This window comes from Peromyscus leucopus, chromosome X (assembly GCF_004664715.2).
Source record: "Peromyscus leucopus breed LL Stock chromosome X, UCI_PerLeu_2.1, whole genome shotgun sequence".
In the NCBI taxonomy this organism is placed as follows: domain Eukaryota; kingdom Metazoa; phylum Chordata; class Mammalia; order Rodentia; family Cricetidae; genus Peromyscus; species Peromyscus leucopus.
The window spans coordinates 75789367-75814693 of record NC_051083.1 but is presented as its reverse complement, the minus strand read 5'-3'; positions in this window follow the sequence as shown (position 1 = coordinate 75814693).

Here is a 25327-nt window from a genome sequence, read left to right as displayed (position 1 = left end):
ACTACTATAAATAAGTATGTGTGACACTTTTGTGTGTATGAATATTTTTAGTTCTTATGAATATATGCTCTAAGAATAGACATGCTGTCTTACAGGATAATCCTATAATTACCTCTTGAGGAACTGTGGACAATTTTCCAAATTACTATTCCATTTTACAATCCTACAAGCTGTGTGCAAGGGATCTATTTTTTTCTATATCCTTGTTAACATTTAACCTCATCTGAATATTAAATTGTAACCATCCTAGTGTTTTTAAGTGGTATTTCATCGTGGTTCCTTTTGTATTCTGCTAATGCCTAGTGTTGTAGAATGTCTTCTCACACTAATTTGTTCAGTGTAGGTTCTTGGAAAAAAATCCTTTTTAGATCAAAACTTTTTTTTGTTTTTTTAATTAAATTTATCTATGCATTTTGTGGTTTTATGTGCATTTGTGTGGGCATGCAGGCAATGATACATATATGGAGCCAGAAGACAGCTTCTGAGATTGAGTTCTATCTATCAACTATTTTGGATTCTGAGGATGTAACTAAACTAAGATCGGCATGAACTATAATAAGCGACTTTATCCACTGAGCCGTCTCACTTGGCCAGACTGTTGACATATTTTTAAATAATCTATTTGGTTTACCATAACTAAACTTAAGAGATTTTCAGGCATTGTAATATAAGTTATGATCAGATCTAGAATTTGTTTGTGATACATTGCATTTATTTATTTATTTATTTATTTTTGCTATTCTTTGAAGAACAAAACTTTAGATTTGATGATATTTATTGTGGTTTTTTTTTTTGGTTGTCATTGTATATAACAAATTACTCAAAACAAATCCAAAATTCATGTCAAATTTTTATACAGTTGAAGACTTACATTAAGATAATTAATCAAAGTTTAGATATTTGGTACATTGGGTGCATTTGGTGCATGCATTAGAATGTATTTGATACACTGTTATTCTTTTGTGCTCATATATTGTTGTGACATCATTTGTTGAAAATATCCTTTTTTTTCTATTGAGTTCTCATGACTACACTGTCCATTTGCTAGTGTACCATAAAAGAGCTAGAATACAGATTTTTCAGTCTTCTTCCACTCATCTGTCAGTCACAGTGCAAACTATGTATTATCTTCAATGGTCATAAAATTGGTCAAACATCCTTCAGGTATTTTCTTTTTCTTTTTTTTTTTTTAAATTTATATTGCATTTCAAATCCATAAATCTTTTTATAAATTTGAGATTTGTGATGAAAATGTAAAGCTTGAAATTCAGATGGGCATTTGTATGGTCATATACACTATTTTGGTAAGCACTAACACTTTAATAATATAAAAGTTGACAGCCTTTCAGTGATATTTTGGGACTTGGAGATTATGAGTTCCATTCTTTTCTGTGAAAAATTTCCTAAGTGTTTTATGCTATTTATGTACATATATGTAGCTTTTTTTAACACTTGGATAAGCTAATAGCATTACGTATAGTATCATATAATTTTCAAAGGACTATATATGTTTTAATGATACATCTTTCACTGAACAGAAATTGTTTTTGTGGGATAAATATAAGAAGTATATGGGATATGAGATTCTCAGTTGTTCATGAACAGTGTGATTGATTTGAGTATATTTAGGTTGATACTGCTTGTTTAGCACTCAAAGGGTTTCTTATTTTCTGTTCAAGATTTTTCAGAAGCAAATATAATTATTTTGTGTATATATATATATATATATATATATATATATATATATATATATAAAGTACATTTATGCTCATACATGTGTTTGTGTATAATTACAGTAAAAATGATTTAAAGTTAGGTACCAAAATATTTCACTAGATTATCTGAAGAATAAAATTAATGGGATGGAAAGTATAGAGTCGAGAAAACTTTCATAACAAATAAAATTTGAAAACTGTCAAAATATAAAAGAAACATTCAATTATAGGCTTACAGTCATGTATATAAAATACATTATCAATTTTTCACATTAAAAATAATAAATAAAAATTCAATAAAATGAAATTATAACTCAGGTCATGGTAAATAAGCCTAAATACATGACAGGAAATGTGTATCTTCTCTTTATAAAAATAGGAAAGTATTAACAGGGGATTGGAGAGGTGATTTAGAGGTTAAGGCACTTATAGGTCAAGAAAGTACATGTTTGTTTTCCGGAACACACATGGTATCTCCCTGTCTACTATAATTCCAGTTTCATTGGCTCCAATATTTTCAGGTTCTGTGAGCACATGGTTCACAGACTTATAGGCAGCCAAAACATCCATACACATAAAATAAAAACAAATATGCTAAAATGAAGTTTACCATAAGGGATACTAGTATTTGTTTGTCAAGTGATATTTTAATAATGAAATCATTTTAAATTTTAATTATTTTAGTAACATGAGTTTATAACCATTAAGAATGTTTTAAAGTAGAATTTTAGCAAAATAATGTTTTCTCTTTTTCATTAAGAATTTCTTCCAGCCGGGTGGTGGTGGCGCACGCCTTTAATCCCAGCACTTGGGAGGCAGAGGCAGGCAGATCTCTGTAAGTTTGAGGCCAGCCTGGGCTACCAAGTGAGTTCCAGGAAAGGCACAAAGCTACATAGAGAAACCCTGTCTCGAAACAAACAAACAAACAAACAAACAAACAAAAAGAATTTCTTCCTAAGAAAAAAATCAATTTGCTTTGATGATAGAACATGATGCAATAGACATTAAGAAATTAACAATCTCCTTATAAATATCTGCATTAATTAATAGTTTCACATTGTAAAATAAGTAAAATTTGTTTTCAATTTGTGTAATTGCGATTACCTTTTCCTTACAGTCATAAACATTGTTTTTCAGAATAAGTTTTTGTTATATTCAACAACTAATTGTGCTTTGTATTTTATATTATCTTCTCTTAAATATACTTATTTTTATATATAGTCATAGAGACTTCCAAAATTTACTAAACTTCTGAGTGATCATTCAATGTTAGTCTGTTTGATGTATGTGTTATTAATGAAGACTATTGCTTCTTTGCTGACAGGTATTCTGTTCATGAGTCCTTTCTCTTAAAGTTTTTTCACCCAAGTATAAAATGTTTATTATTTGTATTTGAAATCTCTAGCTTCTACTAAAAAACTGCTCTTGATTTGATACGTATTACTGTATTGCGATAATCATTAATTTAAATATTACGTTTTGAAACTATTACTATTGAAAAAATTACTGGTGCTTATTTTACATGTAGTATGTATACCTTGATGTAAAAAGTTTTCTTTGTATGTCTAATTAGTCATTTAACCCCAACACCAAATGACATCTTTCACTATTGGTAAATGTACTTATTATCCCAGTGGTAGAATATTTCCTTAATTTATGAATGGAGATTGTGCTACATTTCTGTCTGTTCACTGATCCATTTAAATGAACAAAAATATTCATTAGGTTAATATAAAATATGATTCCTTGATACTTTTTCAAAGAACCTTGGTATTATTTGTCCCTCCTCCCTCCTTTTTATTAACCTTACTCTACACTCCCAAATAAAACCTTTCCCCATATTTTGATTTCTCCATTCATATCACCTGTATTCTGCTATTAACATATTACCCCCACCCCAATACTATCTTTATATTTACCTGGTTTTTGTAGTTTCTCCATATTGTACACTTACATCTAAATATTTGGAGCTAGGAACTACAGATGAGAGAGCATATGCAGTGTTTGTCTTTTGGGCCCAGATTACATCACTCAATATAATCTTTTCAAGTTCTGTCTATTTACCTTCAAATTTTCTGATTTCGTTTTTCTTTGGAGCTTACTACTACTTCATTGTGTATGTGTATCATATTTTCAGTATCCACTAGTCTGTTTAAATCCATTTAGCTAGTTTCCAAATCCTAGCTATTATGAATATGATGACAATGAACATTATTGAAAAAGTATCACTAGGGTATGCTTTCGAGTACTTTGTGAATTTTCCATGGAGTGTTATAACTGTTCCTATGGTAGATTTAATTTTAGCTTTTTGAAGACTCTCCATACTGATTTCTAGAGTAGCTATGCCAGATTGCATTGCAACCAACAATGAAATGAGTGTTTTTCTTTCTCTGCATACTCACTAGCATTTGTTGTAGATTATTTTATTGATCTTGGACATTCTGAATGGTGTGTTGCTTTAATTTGTGTGTCCCTAATTGCTAAGGATGATAAACACTTCTGATGTTTTTTCTTAGTCATTTCTATTTCTATTGAGAACATATTTTTTGAACCATAGCCTGTTCTAGTGGGGTCATTTCCTTTCTTGACTCTTCTTTGTTTTAGTTTATTGTATATTCCACATAATATATATACATATATATATATATTCATATATATTTCATATATATATTCCATATATATATATATATATATATATATATATATATATATATGAAACAAAGTTATGACTCTTGGATGTGAAATGCTTTCTACAAGAGTAGTAGAATATATAACAAAACACCCAGTAACACACCCCAGAAGTCTCCTTTTTGAGTGAACAAGGTAGTAAAATTACTCCAAAAATAATATACCTCATCAGTATAAAGTTTTCCCATTCCATTCATTTACTCATAAATTTCATAATTCCATTTTTCTTTATAGTTGAATAAAATTCAATTGTGTATAGGACATCAAAACTGTCTACATGTCTTAGCTATTGTTCAGAGAACCGAAATAAATATAGATAAACATGAGTCTTTGGAATAGGAAATAGAATCTTTTGCCAAGAAGAGGTATAGCTAGGTCAGATGGTAGATCTATTAATAATTTTTTCAACAACTTCCTTACTTATTTCCATAGTGATTGCACTAGTTTAAAAACTGAAAATGGGGACACTAAATTTGGAAGAGGTAAGAGTGGGGGATGGATCTAGGAAGAATATGATCAAATTATATTTTATGCATGCATGCATGCATGAAATCCTCAAAGAATTAATACAAATATTTTAAATAGAATTCAAGCTTGACTTTTAGTACTAATAATCTCTTTGATTGCATATCAAAGAGTTTGAAAACATTTCTTTATCTACAATTTTTTTAATTTTTACATACAAAATATTTTGATATTAATTTCCCTCCTCCAACTCTTCTAAACAAACAAAAATAAAATCAAAACAAACCAAAATTAAGAAATTCAATGAAACAAAACAAAACAAAATAAATTCACAAGAATGCATGGAGTTCATTGTGTGTTGACAAACTACTCCAGGACATGGGGTATGTTTGATAGACCTGGTTGTACTGCATTGAAGAAAACAGAGTTTTCTTTCCAAGCAGGTATCAGTTGGAAATAGCTTCTTGGTTAGATGTGGAAATATGTTTCTACTTACCCAAATACTTGGATTTTATTTGGTTTGAACATATGCATTTCTTGTGAATGCTGTCAGAGTCTCTGTGAATTCATATTTGTATCAGTAGTGTTGTGTCTGGAAGACATTCTTTCCTTGGAGTTATCCACCACTTCTGGCCCTTATAATCTTTCGACATTCTTTTCCACATAGATTCCTGAACCTTGCTTGAGCAGAGGGATTTGAAAAGATTTCCTTCTCAGTTTGCTTTTTGATAAATCAATTATTTTGAAGTGTAGAAATAAGTATATTTTGAATTTAAGTTGTTCAAACACCATAAAGGAAACACCTTCAAGAAAGAGGGTGGGCAGAGAAAAATGGTCCAAAAGAAACCAAATGATATAATTAATAGTAGCATAAAACTAATTTAAAATATTTTAAATATACTGACTAAAACAGAGACTGATAAATAAAATAACACTAATACGGCCTAGAGAGCTCAGTTGATAAATGCACTTGCTTCCAAGCCTGAGCATTTGACTTCTATCTATATGATCTATATGGTTAATAAGAGAGAATTGAGTTCCTTAAGATGTCCTTTGTTCTTCACATGTATGTCATGGCATTTAAGTGCACTCACACATGGACACATACTCTCTCTCTCTCTCTCTCTCTCTCTCTCTCTCTCTCTCTCTCTCTCTCTCATTTTCTCTCTCTCACACACACACAGACAAAATTTAATTTAAAATTTCAATAATATGAATTTTCAGTGTACTACTTTACAAAAACTCAGTTTCAATTTAATGACCTAGGTATTTTGAAATTAAAAGAATGCATAAAAAGGCATAATCACGAATATAATTAGTTTTAAAATCATATATTTCAGATCAAAGGATTTTAGCAGACCTGCATGATAACAGAAGTCCTAAAAGAATCCCTAATTCAGGGAAGGAATTGTTCAAATGATTTGTGTTACAAACAACAAAGTTTCAAAATGGATGAGGCAATCCCGAGACAGTCACCAGTTAAAATGAACAAATTTAATTGTGTATTCAGGAACTTCAAAATCCATTAAGTCACCACACTTAATCAGCAAGAGTAAAGAAGAACTTAATGATACAGCCAATTGAATGATCTTACTGACATACTGTTTATTAACATTCAACAACAACAAAATTAAACAGCCGAATAAAGACTTTTTAAATGTCCCTAGAACTTTCAACAAGATTTTTGTATTAGAATTACAAGACAAATGACCAATTTAAAGGATGATGATAAGGAATGAATTCTATAACCATAATGAAACAAGCTTAATTTTTTTAACTGTCAAAAAATATAGAATAGAGTGAAAAGAAACTAGATCATGTGCTAGTTGGCTTTAATTGTCAACTTCACATGGCCTTTATCTGTTAATAAAGCCTCACATGAGAAATTTCTCATATCTGATTTTGTTGTGAGCATGTCTGTTGAAGTTAGCCTTTATTACTAATTGATGTGTGAATCCCCTGCCCAAGGTGAGCTTCTGGATTACTCATTGAGGAATGAGGTCCTGCACTCTGTGAGCAACACCAGCCAGAGCAACTGGCTTTGAGCTATATAAGAAAATTCGCAAAGTGCTAAAAACAATCCAGCCAGCATCATTCCTGCATCTAGGTTCCTGTCCTGGATGGATAGTGACTTGTAATCGTAACCCAAATGGAACATTTCTTCATGAATATACTTTTTGTCTTGTGTTTTATAATATAAAAAGAAAAATAACTAATAGACTATCAAAGTTGCGTGGTATATCTAAAACAGTGTTAACCCCAATAAATAATGTGTATCATTAAACACTTGCACAACGAATGAGAAAATGACTTATATAAGTACCTAGTTCAAAACAACCAGAATAAGAAAATGAAAATAAACACCAAACAAATATAAGGATGTAAATAATTAAGATAAGAATAATAATCATTACAATTGTTTATTATACCACAGTAACTTAAAAGTATAAAGCTGCTTCTGAAAAACCTAAGTCTGATAAACATTCAGCTGAAGTAACAAAACAAACATAAAAGATGCGAGTTACCAATGCCAGAAATGAAACAAGATAAATTACAAAATATATCCTGCAATCATTCTAGAAAAATATTAAGACAATTCCTCAAACAGCTTTACCACTCTAATTTTAATGATTGAGAAGAAAATAGTCGGAACTTTGGAAATTTAAAGCTATCAGAGCAAAATGACTGTGAATTCAACCATCTGAGAAGTTCAATAGCCATTAGAGAAATTGACCTGTGTTTCAATCCATTTGTGCTGTTCCAAAAACTACCACACACTGGGCAAATTATAAACAGTAGAAGTTTCGTTTACTCACAGTTCTAGAGGCTGGGGTATCAAAGAATCATAATGTGGCAGAAGTCTGAGCAAGCAGTTGAGAGAAAGAAAGCAAAAAATCAACTGGAACTCATGCCTTTTTTTTCATCTACTGGGACATTGCTCCCACAATAACCAAATACTTTCATGGCAATAGCATTGACATACTAATGAAGAAAGAGCTCACATTACCTAATCACATCTTAAAATCCTATTTCTTCAAACTATTAAAGTATCAAGTAAATTTTTACATTAGTTTTATAGGTGGCATTTTTAAATAAAAGGACATCTTTCTGTAAACATACTTCAAGCAGAAAAGAAAATAAAGGAACACTCCAAAAATCAACCTATGGAGGCTCAAATGAGGCGAAGTGAGTATTATTTCTTACTCCAGTGCCCTCTAGAGCCTCCACAGGCACCTATATGCACATGCTCACACATACTCACACAGAGACACAGACACATTCACATAAATAGATAATAGAATAAAAGTAATACTATATATTTAATATTAAGTGATAACAAATAGGAGAAACTCTCTCAATTACTTCATATATACAAACACACACACACACACACACACACACACACACACACTTATATACATTCACGATGACTAAATGGTATTCACTCCAGTCATACTGGAGTGTATGTATTAAATATTTTAGATTCTATCATTGTAATCTAACAATATTGATGAACTAAAGAAAATACATAAGATAATGCCTACTGCTAAAAAAATCAATTTGTTAATAACCAACAGCCTTTTCTGACAGAAAATCTTTCATCCTGGCATTGATATCAAGCAATTACGAGAAGTTGACAATGTTTTTATAACTGTAAGAGAGAACACTCTCTTCTATTTTACAAAATAGCATGTTTATAAACCTACAAGCAATACCATCATCAATGATGAAAGAACAATGACTTTGCTATCATAAGATTCATAACAAAGGAGTATTATTCACAATTTCTGTATCACCTGGAAATGACCACCTTTAAGAACAAGAATATTCATAAGAATGAGGATACATTTTATGTGAAGATCAGTTTTAAATCAATGAAATTTTTGTACTAATCCTTGAACCCAGGATAATATTTTATCAATGGCAATAGCATATGATGTCCTAAGTATCAGTTCATCTGTGATTATTGAAGATATAATGTTCTAAACTGCTGTTTAAAAGCAGGTGTGACATACCAGTCTTCAAACCCTAATCCAAGTTTATCAGTTGCCATGGGATAGGGACTGGTACTCATGTTTATTTTTGAAAAATTCATGATGGATAAGTCATGAAATTAATCTAGGCACCTATAAATATATGAATGCACAATTTAAAGGTGTCATCTACTCACAATGAAATGTTTTTGAGCTATTAAGAATGTCAAAATTTTCTGATTTGCAGGGAAATGGATGGATGTAGGTATTACATGGGGAGAAATAAACCAGAATCAAAATTTCATACATCTCATTTTTTCTTTCATATGTGGAATTTGCAAAGGATGTAAAAGAATAAAAAGAATGATTAAGCAGTAAAGAGGGGGCTATTGGGATGTACTCGGGGTAAAAGTGTGCATAATAGGAAAGATATAACTTGCCAACATAGTTTATATGAATAAGGAAACCCATGCTTGACAACTTGAGTTTGATTCCCAGAATCCAAGTGAAGTTGCAAGTACAGAACTAACTGCACAGAGTGTGGTCACATGCATATTGTGGTATATGTACTAACCCCACAACAATAACAAATGCATTAAATTTTTAAAAAGAGAAAAGTGGGTCTGGAGAAATGGCTCAGCAGATGAGCTATATATTTGCTTTTGCAGAAGGCTCACTTTCAGTCCCATGCCCGCATATGTAGTGGCTCACAGCTTCCTATAAATCTAGCTTATGGTATCCGATGCCTTCTTCTGGCCTTCTCAACTGCATATGAATTACAGACACATGTATAGACACACATGTATGTTCATAATTTAAAAAAAAAGTAGAATTTTTTTAAAAAAGAAAACCTTAACTGTCTATCTTTTTTGTCCTGAAATGCTAATCTGATTTCTGATTTAGGGGCTCTAAAAATCCAACATAACTTCAAGGATTAATTGAATAGCAAAACCAAACAACCTTCAACAGAGATTTACATAGAAGAGTAACTCACATTTTGTAATTAAAAAAAAATATTCCAATGCAACAGTACTGTAATAATGTGGTATATGCATAAAGCCACAAATATAATAAAATTAAGTAAAATAATAGTGTCAAAGTAAAGTAAATATTAATATGAATTCTCACCATTGGGCTATCAATTATTTGAGGAAAAGGTAATTTTCTTTTATTTTTCAAATAAATGAACATGGGTAAAATAAATATCTGTATTAAAAATAAAACAAATCAATCTTTTAAATTTGAATGTTAAAAATATTCACAGCATATTAAAATTGACTACAAATAGAATATTGATCTAAATGAAGAATACAATTCTGAAAGTACAAAAATTTAAACGGAATTTTTTAAGACTTTAAAGATACAACCCTGAAAGCACAAATAGCAAAGGAAAAAAGAAAACTAAAGCTCATTCAAAAATTTTAAATATGTGTACCTGTAATGACCTTGTCAAGAAATTTGAAAAATAATGCAAAGAAAAGTAGAAAACAGTATCAAGGCACATACTGACGTTATGCTTCCCTTGTGACTTGTAAAATAATCCTGTTAATCTATAATAAAACTGGTAGTAATGCAATTATGAAATGACAGAGGTTCTCAGTAGTAATCTCTCTAAAGACAATATGATTTTCTCTAAAAACAGTGTGTACAATATGCATCTGAATGAAGCCTCAATGTCATTTGGCATCAGCGAACTTCATGTCAAACCTCAATGAAAGACAATTTCAAATTCATTATGAAAAATATAATAAAGAAACATGCCGGGCGGTGGTGGCGCATGTCTTTAATCCCAGCACTCAGGAGGCAGAGGTAGGCGGATCTCTGTGAGTTCAAGGCCAGCCTGGGCTACAGAGTGAGTCCCAGGAAAGGCGCAAAGCTACACAGAGAAACCTTGTCTCAGAAAAAACAAACAAACAAACAAAAAAAAAAAAACGAAAGAAAAAATGAATACAAGGATAAGGTTGTGGAAAAGTTGACATTTGGGTGTATATACTGACAAGAGTATGTACATGACATAAAATTTGGGAACAAGTTCAAGTTCTCAAGCTATAAAATGTGTTATCACATATAACTGTATTTCAATTACTGTATTAATAAGGAATATATATATATATATATATATATATATATATATATATATATGAAAAGAACATTCTCAGAAAAGTTAACTGAAATATTATTCTGACTTGACACCTTGTGGAACAAATTCAACTCATGACTGATAAGAACACAGTGCTATATCCAAGTCTCTATGTCATGGAACAGATTGCTTTCACAGAAAAAAAATACTCAAATGTGCTATAATATAGAGGGTGTCCCATAGTGCTACATTAAATAAAACCTCCACAGTGGTTTACATATGTTTTGATAAATACTGAAATATATAGAAGTGTACAGAAATGGGGCTGAAGTCTGAGGTGTTTGAGATGTGGCATTTGGATGACTATTTTTAAGTATTGATTTTTTTCAAAAGTTTATGAGGGGATCAAATATGTACGTATTTTAATAGATTATCTACAAATAAAACATTATTGTGATGAACTCACACCTTTGCTAGTAGTATGCTTAAATTTCTCCTTTGGTGTTTGAAGAGGATAGATTTTATTGAGAGCAAAAGTTGCTCATAATTTTCATTTTAATTTGGTTTATATTAAAGATATCCCTCTATTGAGAAAATATTTCTTCTCATTTTTTTCTGGACACAGAATTACTTCCTAAGAGACATTGTTATAGTTACTTTAAAGTCAGGTTATGATAATCTCAACTCTTGTTTGATCTCATTTGGGTCATATTCATCTCTTACCTGTCATTTATGTGATTTCTTCTTCTTTTCCATATATTGACTTTAGATGGTATATGGGCATTTTATACGTAGTAGTATGACTATCTCCTATGAAAATGTGCTTAGCATGATGATTTTCTGTTTGTTAGAGTTAGCAAATATTTAATCTAGTTAAATTTAGAATGCGAATTTTGCACCACTTCTTGTGAATGTTGGAACAATGTCAGTATAGGCTTCAAAGCCTCTTCTAATCTATTTATGTCATCCAGAAGAGTGCAGCACTCAGGCAATTTTTTTTCATTTTCTAGTTGACTGCATCACAATTCAGATCTCCAGTCCTTTCCACACAGGAATTTCCTATATCCCATCCATTTTTTTTCCTTTGACCCAAGCTCCCAGATTACATATACAAAAGGCAGATTCTTTTTTTCTGCATAAGAGATACAAATAGTTCTGGAGTTGTCTGAGAATGACCTGGATTTGATACATCATAAGAAGTGAGAAAGATAAAAAAAAAACTTATTTTCTTTACAATCTCTGGACAATAGGAGCCCGAAATTCTATTCCTGAAATTAGGAAGGTACATGTTACATCTCTGTTGGCTCTATATGTTCTTTAGTCTACTCTGTGGTACAGAGCCAGCATGCAAACGCTGAACAGCAATTTTAAACCTCTTAGAACATTTGTCTTCTCCTCCCTTCTCTCCACAGAGTCACATGCACACACAAAAGGGAGAGAGAAGAATACCTGAAATCCAGTAATTACTGAAGCTCACCCAGTTCAGAGCTGGGTAATATAAACAACTTCTCTTCTTCTCTGGTAGCATGCATAGCAGCTTGGAGCAATATGAAAGGTAAAGAGGAGGGATGGACCTTCCAGTTCAGTAGCAACTTCATGTCTCCATGTTCCGTGACTAGAGTCTTACCATCAGATTCTGTAGGTTGGGCAAGAGCCTAACATTTTGGGTCAGGGGCCATGGGTGCTCAATTAACAACAATTCCAAAAGAGGTAACCAATTCCTGAACTGTTTTTTTTTTATTTGTTAGCTATAGTGTTTAGTAGACACATTGTCTCCTAGTTATAGAGTAACTCCACTTTTTAATATATTTGTATGTATATTCTTTAGGAAACTTCTGCAATAGTAGGTTTCTACATGACTCTTTAGTGCTTGCTATGACATTTTATATTCCTTCTCTACCTTTGCCTACCTCCACCTACCCCAATTTAGCCTTTTATGTTCTATTACTTCATTTAACCATTTATATTGCTATAATCAATCTCCCCTACTTTGGAAAACCCCCCATCCCTTTGCTAATTCCCTGACCTCAATGGGTATTTCAGATGGAACATATGTATCAGAAGAATCAAAGCTAATACACAGGCTGGAGAAAAGATGCTATGTTTGTCTTTCTGAGTCTGGGCTAGCACACTCAGAATAATTGTTTCTAGATCCTTCTTTTTACTTGCATATTTCATAACTTTCCTTTTTTAACAACTCAATAAGTTTCTACTGTATATAAGTATCATATTTCATTATCTGTTCATCTATTGATGGACATCTAGAGTGTTTACATTTCCTGATTATTATGAATAGATAGCAGTTAACTATATAAGCAAATATCTGTATTAATATATGAATCTTTTTGAAAATAGACCTCAGAGGGGAATATATAGCAGGATCATATATCTTCAGTAATTTGAGGAACTTTCACACTAATATTTCTATAGTGGTTGTATCAGTTTGAACTCCCACCAGCAAAAAATAAGATTTTCCCTTTACCCACATCCACAGTAGCATCTGTTCTCATGTGCTTCTTTTATCTGAGCCATTCTGGCTAAGGTAAAATTAAATCTCAAACTATTCTGAATTTGTATTTCCCTGGTGGCAAAGGATGTATATGATTGAATTTCAATAAAAAAATTAAAAGGTAAAGGTTCATGTAACTATAACTAATAGGTAGCATAAATGAATTAATAGGGACTTGCCCAAACTACGTAATCTGTGACTACCTCCAATTAGATGGTATACCAGGGATTACACAATCAGCTTTCCCTGGCCACTTCAGAAGTGGAAAGTTACCCACCCATAGTTTGATATTGCTCCTAGTCCAAATAAAATAAAGGATCTTGCACAGTATTAATCAAAAGGAAGTTAGATGAGAACGGATTCTGTTGTGAAATATCCTCACAAATAAAATTATTCTAATTAAAGAAACTGAAAAATATTGTATGTATCTTACAAGATATAGTAAAATATTCCACAAGAGAATGAATATCTATTATAGGGTAAGAATAAAACATAAGTACATCAGAAGAATAGTAATTGTGTTAAGCAAAGATACTAAAGTGTACATAAAAAATTAGTTGTCATCATTATAAAAGTTATAGTAATGTTAATTCAACAATACATTTTAACTACTATCAATCTAATAGAGCAAACAATTGTGCATAATAATTTTATTTATTCTTCATTAATATACTTATTATAAAGAGACAATAATATTTAAAATTTTAAGAACCTGGCATCTCCAAGTTGACTGCCTGGGCTTAAAATTTTGTTCATCCATTTATACTGAATTCATAAATTCATAAATTTGCTGATTTTTCAGATCATTTTATTTATTCATAAAATGAGAATGAAATGACAGTATTTATGATAGTGGTAATGATTATGTCTTTTATAGAGTGATATTATGATAAATGCAATCCAAATCTGCTTAAACACATAAACATATAAACTCAGTTAACTTTATTAATTAATAAAATTTTTATAAAGAAGTTAGAAAAATGTTTACTCATTCTTTTGGTCTCTTGATTTAGCATATGTGTGTATATATTCTTTTAAACTCTTGGTTTTACATATATATGTAAATAAATTGTGTGAATACATGTGTGTAAAATCAAGGTATCAAAATTATTTATCTGTATATATAAAATATTACCAGTGCATTGAGAACAATATGCAAATTTTATATTACATACAGAGAATACTGTCCTTCTTGATTTGCTTCTCTGAAAAGTCAATATTTAGATGAAGTTTTTAGTGCAAAACACATATGTAGCAGAAATATGCAGAGTAGGGCTGAGTAGAAGAAATCACCAAATGATAACTCAAATCTGTCAAGAAGCCCCCATTGGTAACATCAGAACAGAAGATACTCATTGAAGAACTCTGCAACTGGGACAAAGATCTTCTAACTCTTTCTTGCCCTGTCATTAGCAATTACAAGATGCTGATATCAATTTCAATGCTATGGTTTATTTGAAGGTGTTAATATTACTCTCTTCTAGGTAGTTACACTTCTCACATTCTGCTGAGAATCTGTAAACTTCATTTTCCCCTTAGGCACAGTGCCTTATAAATTGTATATATATTAACTATACTTTATATTCACTTGATTCAATGTATGATTGATTGAGGTATAAGAATATTATCAAATATTTCCCATGTAATTTTAAAGTATGCAACATGGGGAAGAGGTAGACCTTATATCTATATGCTGTGTTTCTAAAAGCATGTACTCTTTACTAGTGTTCATTAATGGAATATTTGTATTTTATTACTTCAATAATGATTCTAAGTCAGTCTATGTTTATAAAGAAAAGAGAAATATTTAGTCAAAGTTATGAATATTCAAAGGTATTTTATTTATATCAGCTCTGTATCTTATAGTGAAATCTTAGCCAATTGCACGTGTATATGTTCAAGGCAGAGATCATATCACCAAATAGGAAAGTAGAGAGAAATTCAGAGGGCAGACCCACTGTTATTAAAGTTTTGTCTTGCATCAACCACATTTGTGACCTAGGAACTCTTTCTATATTCCATCAGTACAAGATTTATACAATTACACAACACAATCACACTAAGAACAAATCCTCTAAGTCATGGTGACATGGAGAAAATACTCACAGCATTCAAACCCTGCTGAAGTTTCTTTTACCCTCAATAATGCAAATTTCTTAACCGATATGGCAAAATTTTAAATCCAAGTCCAATGTCCTCTGAGATTGAAGGAAAACACTATCATCTGTGACCTGTTTAAAACTATTATTTTAATCTAGTACAACTCACACTCCTTACCAGAGTTCTTTACTACACTGAGCAGTGCTTCACCTGGAGACTCAGAACTAGTCAAAGTGCAAAGAAAAATTGTTTGTAGAACATTCAGTCATAGTTGTTTTCCTCAAGGCTCAGGGATCATTGTCAAAGAGGGGCAAGGAAGAGTGTAGGAGCCAGAAGTCTTCCAGGACTGGTATGAAACAATGTCTTCTACACATAACAGGTCTCCACAAAATCAAACCAGTCAAAATTCTGGCATGGAGGAATGAGGAGCTCTCAAGCCCCCACCTCTAACTGACGAGCTACTGACAGTTGATGGCTTCTAGGTGAAGGTGAATTATTTTATTAAGGATGTGAGCCCTGATAGATGAACAATACCCTATAGCATATCACAACATACAAGAGTATATAGGTGACAGAAATTGGACTCCTGTGCAGATTATTAAAACCCAAAGGTCTGCAAAGATGGACCAGCTATTGATGGATAGGGTCACAATCAAAAATAAAAACCTTGAGGATAGGGAAATAGTATTGATCTCAAAAGATTTAGGGGACAAATGCAATCAGAATATATGTAAGTATGAAATTCTCAAAAAAGTAACAAAAATATTATATTAAAAACAAGAGTAAGTTGAGGGACATAGAATGCATTGTAGTAGTACGGGTTGACAGAAGTTTTACTTCTTGTATCAGTACGATTGCTTTTTTCTGTATTTCACTCATTATTTTTGATGCTGAACAAATCTTCATATACTTACTCACCATAAGTATATTTTACTGCAGAAATGCCTATTAAAATCTTTTTTAAGCCAGGCAGTGGTGGTTTATGCCTTTAATCTCAGCACTTTGGAGCTGGAAGCAGGCTGATCTCTATGAGTTTAAGGCCATCCTGGTCTAAAAATCAAGTTCCAGGACAGCCAAGATGGTTACACAAAGAAATTGTCTTGAAAAAAAAATCTTTTGCTATTCTCTAATTAAAGTTGGTTGTTTGTCTTTATTTTCTGGTACTGCTTACATTGTCTAATAACCCTTTATCATATCCAAAATATCACATATTTTACTTTCGTATGTGAATTGAATTTTCATACTCTTGTCAGTATTAATAACTTCCATACTTTTAAAAATTCTTTTAAGAAATTTTTTATTCATTTTACATACCAAATATCCCCCTCTTCCCTCCTCCTGCCCCCCTAGTCTCCCGCTCCCAACCCACCCCTCATTCCCTCCTACAAGAAGGTAGAGCCTCCCATGGGGTGGTACATTTAGTAGAGGCAGGTCCAAGCCCCTCTCCCTGCCCCAAGGCTGTTCAAGGTGCCCCATGATAGAAGTAAGCTCCAAAAGGCCTGCTCATGCACCAGGCTTAGACTATGATCCTACTGCCAGTCCCCCGCCCCCTCCGCCCAAGCAGATCAAGCTACACAACTATCTTGCTATGCAGAGGGCCTATTCCAGTCCCATGGGGGCTCCACAGCCACCAGTCCACAGTTCATGGGTTTCCAGTACTGTGGCCGGGCATCTCTGCACATCCTCCCATCATGTTCTGGATGTCCCCTGCCTGCAGAATCTCTCCTCTCTCTCAACAGTTGGATTCCCGGAGCTCAGCCTGGTGCCTGGCCATGGATCTCTGCATCTGCCGCCGCCAATCCCTGGATAAAGGCTCTATGATGACAGTTAGGTTATTCGCTAGACTGGTCACAACAGTAGACCAGTCCAGGTACCCTCTGGACCACTGTCAGCAGACCAAGGTGGGGTCATCCTTGGCTCACAGAATTTTTATGAAGTCCATTTTGTCATTTTTTTTCCTGTGTTGTTGATGCCTGCAATGTCAAATGCAAAAATCCACTTCCCAGTTCAATACTATAATTTTTTCTCCACTATTATTTTTAAAATGACTTGTAGCTTCATGTATTGTCACACCAGGTGCAGATTGCAGTCTTACTCTGGATGCCATTGCCTTAACATGTCTGCTTTCTTAAATTTCTGTGTAAATCATCATAATAGCGCAACACTTGAATTCTACATGTCTGCAAAATCAGTATTGCATGAACAATGTCAAAATCTTTTGTGACATGAGTTATACCACTGAGGTTCATGAAAAAAAAATGGCTGCAGTAGACCATAAATGCCTTTCAGGCTGAACTTGCTCAAATTGAGGCGGCAAAACAGTTCCCTAGGAGGCCATTACAAGCAGTATACTTAGGTATCTTCTCAAGGTAAATCTTTGACATAGATTTCTATTTCTTCATCTTCCAACTTTCTGAATCCCTAAATGTTTAGACCATTTCCCTTGATTTCTTCAAAATATTTTTATGGTCAAAATAAAAACTATCTGGTCTCTGTTGAATTGTGCTAATGCCATTAACAACAGGGCACCCCTTTGCTAAAAGTATATGCACATTTCTAGTCCAACTGAAAACAAAAGTGTGAGATTTTTTATACTGATTTTTGTTCCCAATATTAACTGCAAATCTGACCAGTATTTCTAATGCCTATGTCACTCTCTGAATGTTTTGCTGCTTTAAATTTTCTTCTACAGATTAATGCAAACCTGACCTTTAAAATCAGCCTCTGAAAAATTCTCATGGCATGAAACAAAAATCATAGACATGTTCATTATCATAATGGAGCAAGAATGGCCTCTGGCCAAACTGCAATAGAATCCTCATTTTTATCGGAGGCCTTATGACTCTAACCCTTATTCTCCACATTCCTTGCATATTCATGTCTCCTGAGCCCTTTACCACAAATTCCCCTTAATGCCTACTTATTTTATTATTGTTCTTCTTTAAATCATTTCTTCAAGTTTTACAAACTCCTCTTACAAGCCATGTGTGAAAACTTCTGATATAAACATAGCAACAACCCTATTGCCTGGTTATTGTGTGTGTGTGTGTGTGTGTGTGTGTGTGTGTGTGTGTGTGTGTGTGTTAACCACCTTGTCCCTACTATGGCAAACAAACTGAGATAACCATCACTAAAGTTTTAAATATTTTGGATTTATTTATGTGTTTATTATTCATTCATTCATTCATTTGTGTGTGTGTGTGTGTGTGTGTGTGTGTATGTGTGTGTGTTGACATGTGCCACCCATGGCATGAACAATGAAATCAGAGAACATTTTAAAAGAGTTAGTACTTTCTTTCCTCCATGAGTGTCCTGGGAATCCAACTCAAACTGTCAGAATTGCAATTCCTTTAGTCATGGAACCATCTCACCAACTGAAGACAAACAATTTTTAAATGGAAAATTTTCATTTTGATTTATAATTTCAGAACTCACAATTTATGGTTGGATGTCTCTGTTGTCTTTGGGCAGGTAGTGAGATAAATCATTTTGGCACATAGTTGAGCAAAGTTGCTCACCTTATGGCATCAGTGAAGTAAAAATGATAGAGCAAGGAATCCCAAATTCCTCTTCGTGGCATTCACTCAGTGACCTACATTCTTTTCACGAAGCATAACCTTTTAAAAGTTCTCCTGCCAAATCATACTATATTCTGTGAATGTCTTCAACATATGACTTTTGAGGAGCATTTAAAGTCCAAACCATAGCATACAAATTCTCTTTTCTCAGGATGAAAAATCACAATTTTGCTTTAGAAGCACAGAACCTGATTTTTAGCCATGGAATTTTGGGACTAAAGCATGCTCTTATACTCAACCAATTGTTCAAGCAATTACACTTCTCATATACACATATTTTAGGTGTTTTCCATGCAAAATTCAATAAGAAGAAATAATACATTTGTGTAGATGTTTACTTGATGTACAAATATTATTTAATATTTTTTCTTGTAGATAATCTGATGTTCTAGTGATATTTATTGATATGTTCATCCTTCCACTGATTTTTTTCCAGCTTTCTGAGCGGATGTTTAAGAAAATTTGTGTGAGTAAAATTTTCTGTTCCTTATAAGGTTGTATTTCATGTTTTATTCATATTTATCTAGTCATCCACTATGATACTATCTTGATTGCTATATTGTCAGCATTGAAAATACTGACCCCCCTCATTCTTTCACAAGGTTGATTATATATTTTAAAGCTTGGAAAATTTGTATTACATTTAGCATAAGCTTATCTGGGTAAAAAGAGGATGAGTTTATAAATTTACATTTGTGATATATATTTATAAACCAATGAAGAGTAAGGAACTACTAGTTTTTTTTTTAACATCATAAGTCTTCCAATTGTGAGTACTGCACTTGTCTGCCATTATGCTCACTACAATTTTTATTGAGCTTCTATTATTTTTACACATGGGTACTCAATATGATCTGCTTTTCTTTTAATGTTTAATATGATGTAGAAGAGCAAATCTTAATGCAATATGCTGTGGATATTGATGGCTCTGTAAGCTGTGGGTGTATTGCTCTGATTTGGTTGATAAATAAAATGCTGATTGGGCAGTAGCCAGGCAGGAATTATAGTATAGGCGGGACAAGCAGAGAGGAGAATTCTGAGAAGTGGAAGGTTGTGTCAGGAGATGCTGCCAGCTGCCACTGCCATGAGAAGTAAGATGTAAAGTACCAGTAAAACACAAGCCATGTGGCAACTTACAGATTAATAGAAATGGGTTAATTTAAGATATAAGAACTAGATAGCAAGAATCCTGCCATGGCCATACAGTTGATAAGCAATATAAGTCTCTGTGTGTTTTCTTAGATCTGAGCAACTTGGGACCAAGCAGGCCTGGAGATAATTCCAGCTTTAGCAATATTGCTTATTCACAGATTGATTCCTATATTTTGATTGATATATGTATAATCAAATTATAATTGAATGTTTTTCGAGACATTCTGTGTATTTGCTTTATCATTGTATATGCTCAACTCACAAATTCTCTTAATTATTAAACTGAATAATTTTCTTAATTCATATAAATCTCAACCTCAGGAAGTTGACTACTAGCTCTCATGGATGCTCACTTAGAAGTGTATTGTGGTGCCATAATTTTAAATATTATGATATGATACTTTGGACTTAAATGAAATAATACCCCCAAGACAATATCTGATTTGCTAATACATTTTAAACAATAAAAAGTCACATGATCATATCATAATATGAAACAATTTATTTTTCTTAATTTTAAAACTATAAAGACATAAAGAATTATGGCCTTATAATTTTCACAATTTTAGCCATGAGTCAAAAAAAAGTAAAATAAATTCAATCAATTGGTATATATATACAAAAAGCTAATCTCTTTTTCTCCAGCAGCACAAGTTTTAACAGATTTGAACTACATATATATATTAATAAAAACTTACATATTAATTATTTCTTCTCATCCTACAACATATGCACTTGGAATTTTTATTGGTATCTATCAGACATAGTTCTGGGTTTCACAGATAATTACATAAAGTACATCATCTGCTAGTGTATATTCATCCCATAATCTCCCCTTTTTCCCTAATTATGAGAGGCGTACATCCTATATTATTAAGTATTTTTGTATGGGAGTTTCTATCTAGCATCTAGCTGTTTGTTTCATATGATGTCATATAAATGTAAAAGGTATATTGAGAAGAGAAGGAGACTAGCAGGAGTTAGGAAAGGGGAATGAGGGGAAAGGAGTGGTTATTGAGGTGAATATGTTGAAGTACATGATATATTGTCTTTGATATCTCTCATAATGTGCAATTGTGAAAAGGTGTTAATAATGTAAATATATATTATCCACATAAATTTTGTTATTTTTATTCTTGACCATAAATTAGTTTAGAACAATACTTGGTAAGGATAGATATTAAATAAAGGATGTAAAAAGTGAAGGAAAAAGAACTAAGCAGGAGAAGGCATGTTTTCCCTTTCCTAGGCATATGTGGGATGCCTGTCTCCATGTAGTCCACTCCAGTCTATGGCTCAGAACAGGTTTTAATTTTATGGAACCCTGTGCCAAGCATTTAATTTTGAATGCTCTAGCTGATTTCACCAAATGTTGCTGTAAACCAATTCATAGTCACAGTTGGTCCCAATGAGAAATAACTTATTAACACTACAGCTACCAAAAATAAAGGAAACTAAATTAATAGTGAGATAAAAAATAATTAAAGAACAGTCAATAAATACATAGTTTTATTTCTTTTTAGGATATATAGCTGATAGATAAAAGACATGACTAAATTTTGACTACCAATTGACTGTAATTTTTAGCTGTATCATTTGACCCTATTTAACTCCATAGTGGACAACCTTCAAAACAATAAGGTGAAGGTTTCCTTCCAAGTGCCAGAGAGTGAAGAGATAAGAATGAAAACCTAGTGCAGATTGCCTTCCTTAACCTGGATAATAATTCAGAGAGTCTAATGTTAGGTAGCATATTTAAAACACAGTATACTTCAAAAAAGGGTCTCCAGGTAGAATCAATCCAATAAAGTTAAAGGTGTGACTACATAGAAACTCTTTTACAAAGCACATGTGACCGTGAGGGTGTGTTTTATAGCTAGAAGGTTTAGAATCTGATGTGATCTCTGATTGATAGCATAGAGGTCAGCAGGTCATAAAGTACATATGAACTCCCCTAAGAAATGGTAATGATCTAGGGAGGGATGAGTTTGGAATATTCATTCAGGGGAATGTGAGTGAGATCTGACTCTATATTAAAGAGTGGATGAGATATGCATCCATAGGTAACAAAATGGTTAGCTGGTCATTAATAAAATCCATTCTCAACTTCTGGATGGAATGCAAGTATTTTATTTTTATCTCCTCCATTGAGGAGACAGCCCTGGGTGATTAACAACATTTCTGTTTATGTTAGTACTTCTCTGTGGATATAAGTACCTCTGCTGGGGATGACTTTCTGTATGCTGTGAATTTGTGTTGCTCTGATTTGGTTGATAAATAAAATGCTGATTGTCCAGTAGCCAGGCAGAAAGTATAGCATAAGCATGATAAGCAGAGAGGAAAATTCTGGGAATAGGAAGGCTGAGTCAGGAGTCACCAGCCAGATACAGAGGAAGCAAGATGTGAAGGCAGAACTGAGAAAAGGTACCAAGCCATGTGGCTAAACATAAATAAGAATTATGGGTTAGTTTAAATGTAATAGCTAGTCAATGGTAGGTCTGAACTAATGGACGAGCAGTTTTAATTAATATAAGCCTCTGTGTGTTTACTTGGGTCCAAGCTGTTGCAGGACTGTCGGTTAAGAGAGATTTGTCCTAACCATGGGCCAGGTGGGACACGGGAAAATTTCAGCTACAGACTTCCGTGCATCCAACAATAAGGAATAATTTATTTACATGAGACAAATTCATGGATGTCATATAAGTTTGATGAATAATATTTTATTCACTGATAATAAAGGAATCAGCAAAATGTGGTAGTTGATTCAAAGAAAACCTCAAAGTACAACATGTAACTAAGAAGATAATGATATGAAAATGTATGGATAAAATGTTAAGTAGAAATAGTAGATTTGCATTTGTGTGGACAATAAACATTTACATATTACACCTTTTTTACAATTGTACATTATAAGAACTCAGACAATATAAGAGACTGAGTGAAGGTAGCTGCGAAAATAATTTGATTACACATTCACTATGGTTTTTACATATATTTACAAAAATAGATTGTTATAACTAAGGCTGACACAACAGCACAGTCTCTTATTCTGATCATTGTACACTGGTCATATAAAGTATTGTTCTTATTTATTTTCAATTAAATGACATTTAATATTCACTTATTTTTATTGTTGCCAAATAATTTTTCAGCCTTTAACATTGCAAACTATTTTTTTTTTGTGTTTAAATCTTCACCCAAACAGATTTACTAGCTTCAAATTGTCCTTATAATATATCTTACACTTAAATTCATTGTTGGTTGGTTACTATGGCCAATGCTGTGACACAGATTCATTAAGCATATTGTTGTTTTGCACTTGATAAATGATATCAGCTATAAAATACCCCAGAAAGAATCATGTGGACTCTGTTTACATTTCTTCCTTGAAAAATATTTCACTGTTTTATAACATCCTATTTAAGATTGGGTTTTGTTTTTCTCTAAGCCTTTCATCAGTGCTAATTTTGGCATTCTGGAATCATTTTCCACTGAAACTTTTCACAGTATTATAGAACAAACATGCTTAAATATTGATATAATCAAAAAGTGAATCAATTTTTCTATAATGATATAAAGAAAAATACCCTAGAATTGATATTGCTAAAACTATATTCAAAAATCCATGTAATCATTCACTGTATTATAATCTGGCAGACTCTGACATAACTTCAAAATGTCAGCTATAACATCTCTAATTGTACATTTCAAAACTGATTTCTGTTGTATGCTAGAAATAATTTATAGTTTATGAAATATTTTAAAATATACTACTGGTTAATTATGAAACATCACTAATAATCCTGGAACATTTCACCATGTTGAATACAGACCCTTTATGTTTGAATTTTCTGGTTTGACAAATTATCAAAAAGAAGATATTTCTAGGTGGTTTTACTTTAAAGTTTAACTTTACCATAGAATGATATATTAAGTATTAAAGAAAACCTTGGTTGCATGCACTTAATTGTACTATGTCAATAATCATAGCTACTCACCAAATCAGTGCCCAGTATTAAAATGTTTGCCTTTGGCATTATTTGCTAATGGACTGGTACTCAATACACACATACCGAAGTGAAATGACCAGAGAACATCAGACATGGACTTCTAAGTGGGTGTTAGATAACACTTAAATGTTCTTAGGCTTTGATAAGGAAAATTCACATACTAAGTGAACCTGCTTTTAACAAACATAAAAAGGCAGGCTTTAAACATATTGACATAATTTTACCTAGGGTGAATCAATCAGAAAAGAAGCAAAACAAGCAAATTTCAAAAGAAACATTAAGAAAAAATAATCCACAGAGTAAAAGGTTTTTTATGCTTTATGTTTAGCAAGAGAAATGTTCTGAAGTGGAGTGCATATTCATTTTCATCAGAAAAATAGAGGGATAAATGTTCATTTCTCTATGCCTCCTGGCAGGAAGGAAGACACAAAAGAAAAACTTTTGAGCAGGTGGGCTTCACAGTCAAAATGGACTGTTTGCCAATCTTATAACAAAATGAACAGACATAAAAAATGTTAGCTGGCTTTTACAATAAGTTAGAAAACTGAAAACCTTCTGAGTATAATCTCTCCACTTTTCAGATGTCACCTGAGTGCGAGTGCTGTTTTGGCCTTAACGAAAAGAAAAACAGCTTCTGCCTTACCTGGTATTGGAACAGTAAGAATATCCAGTTTAAATCTCACTGTACATATAACAAATACAGAAGACTAATATTGTAAGTTGTGGGTAATTGAATTCTTGGGTAATTAGCACATTAAAATAGAAATAAACACAAATAACGTATTAATGAATACACAATATAAAGACATATTTTTGTTGCCCAGGAGGCCAGCAAGGAAAAGAATCTTTCTAAATACTATTTGTCATAATATCTCCCTCATGACTGAGTTCAGAGCTTACAAATGAAATACCCCTGTTCCCAGTTTCTTCTAAGGACAGGAAATATTTGCACAGGTCTTCTAACGATGTAAACATTCTGTAAAACACCAACAAACAGGTGAAGTTTTAGTTTCCTAATGCTAAGACATAGGACATAGTCACTGGAAAGCTACTAAA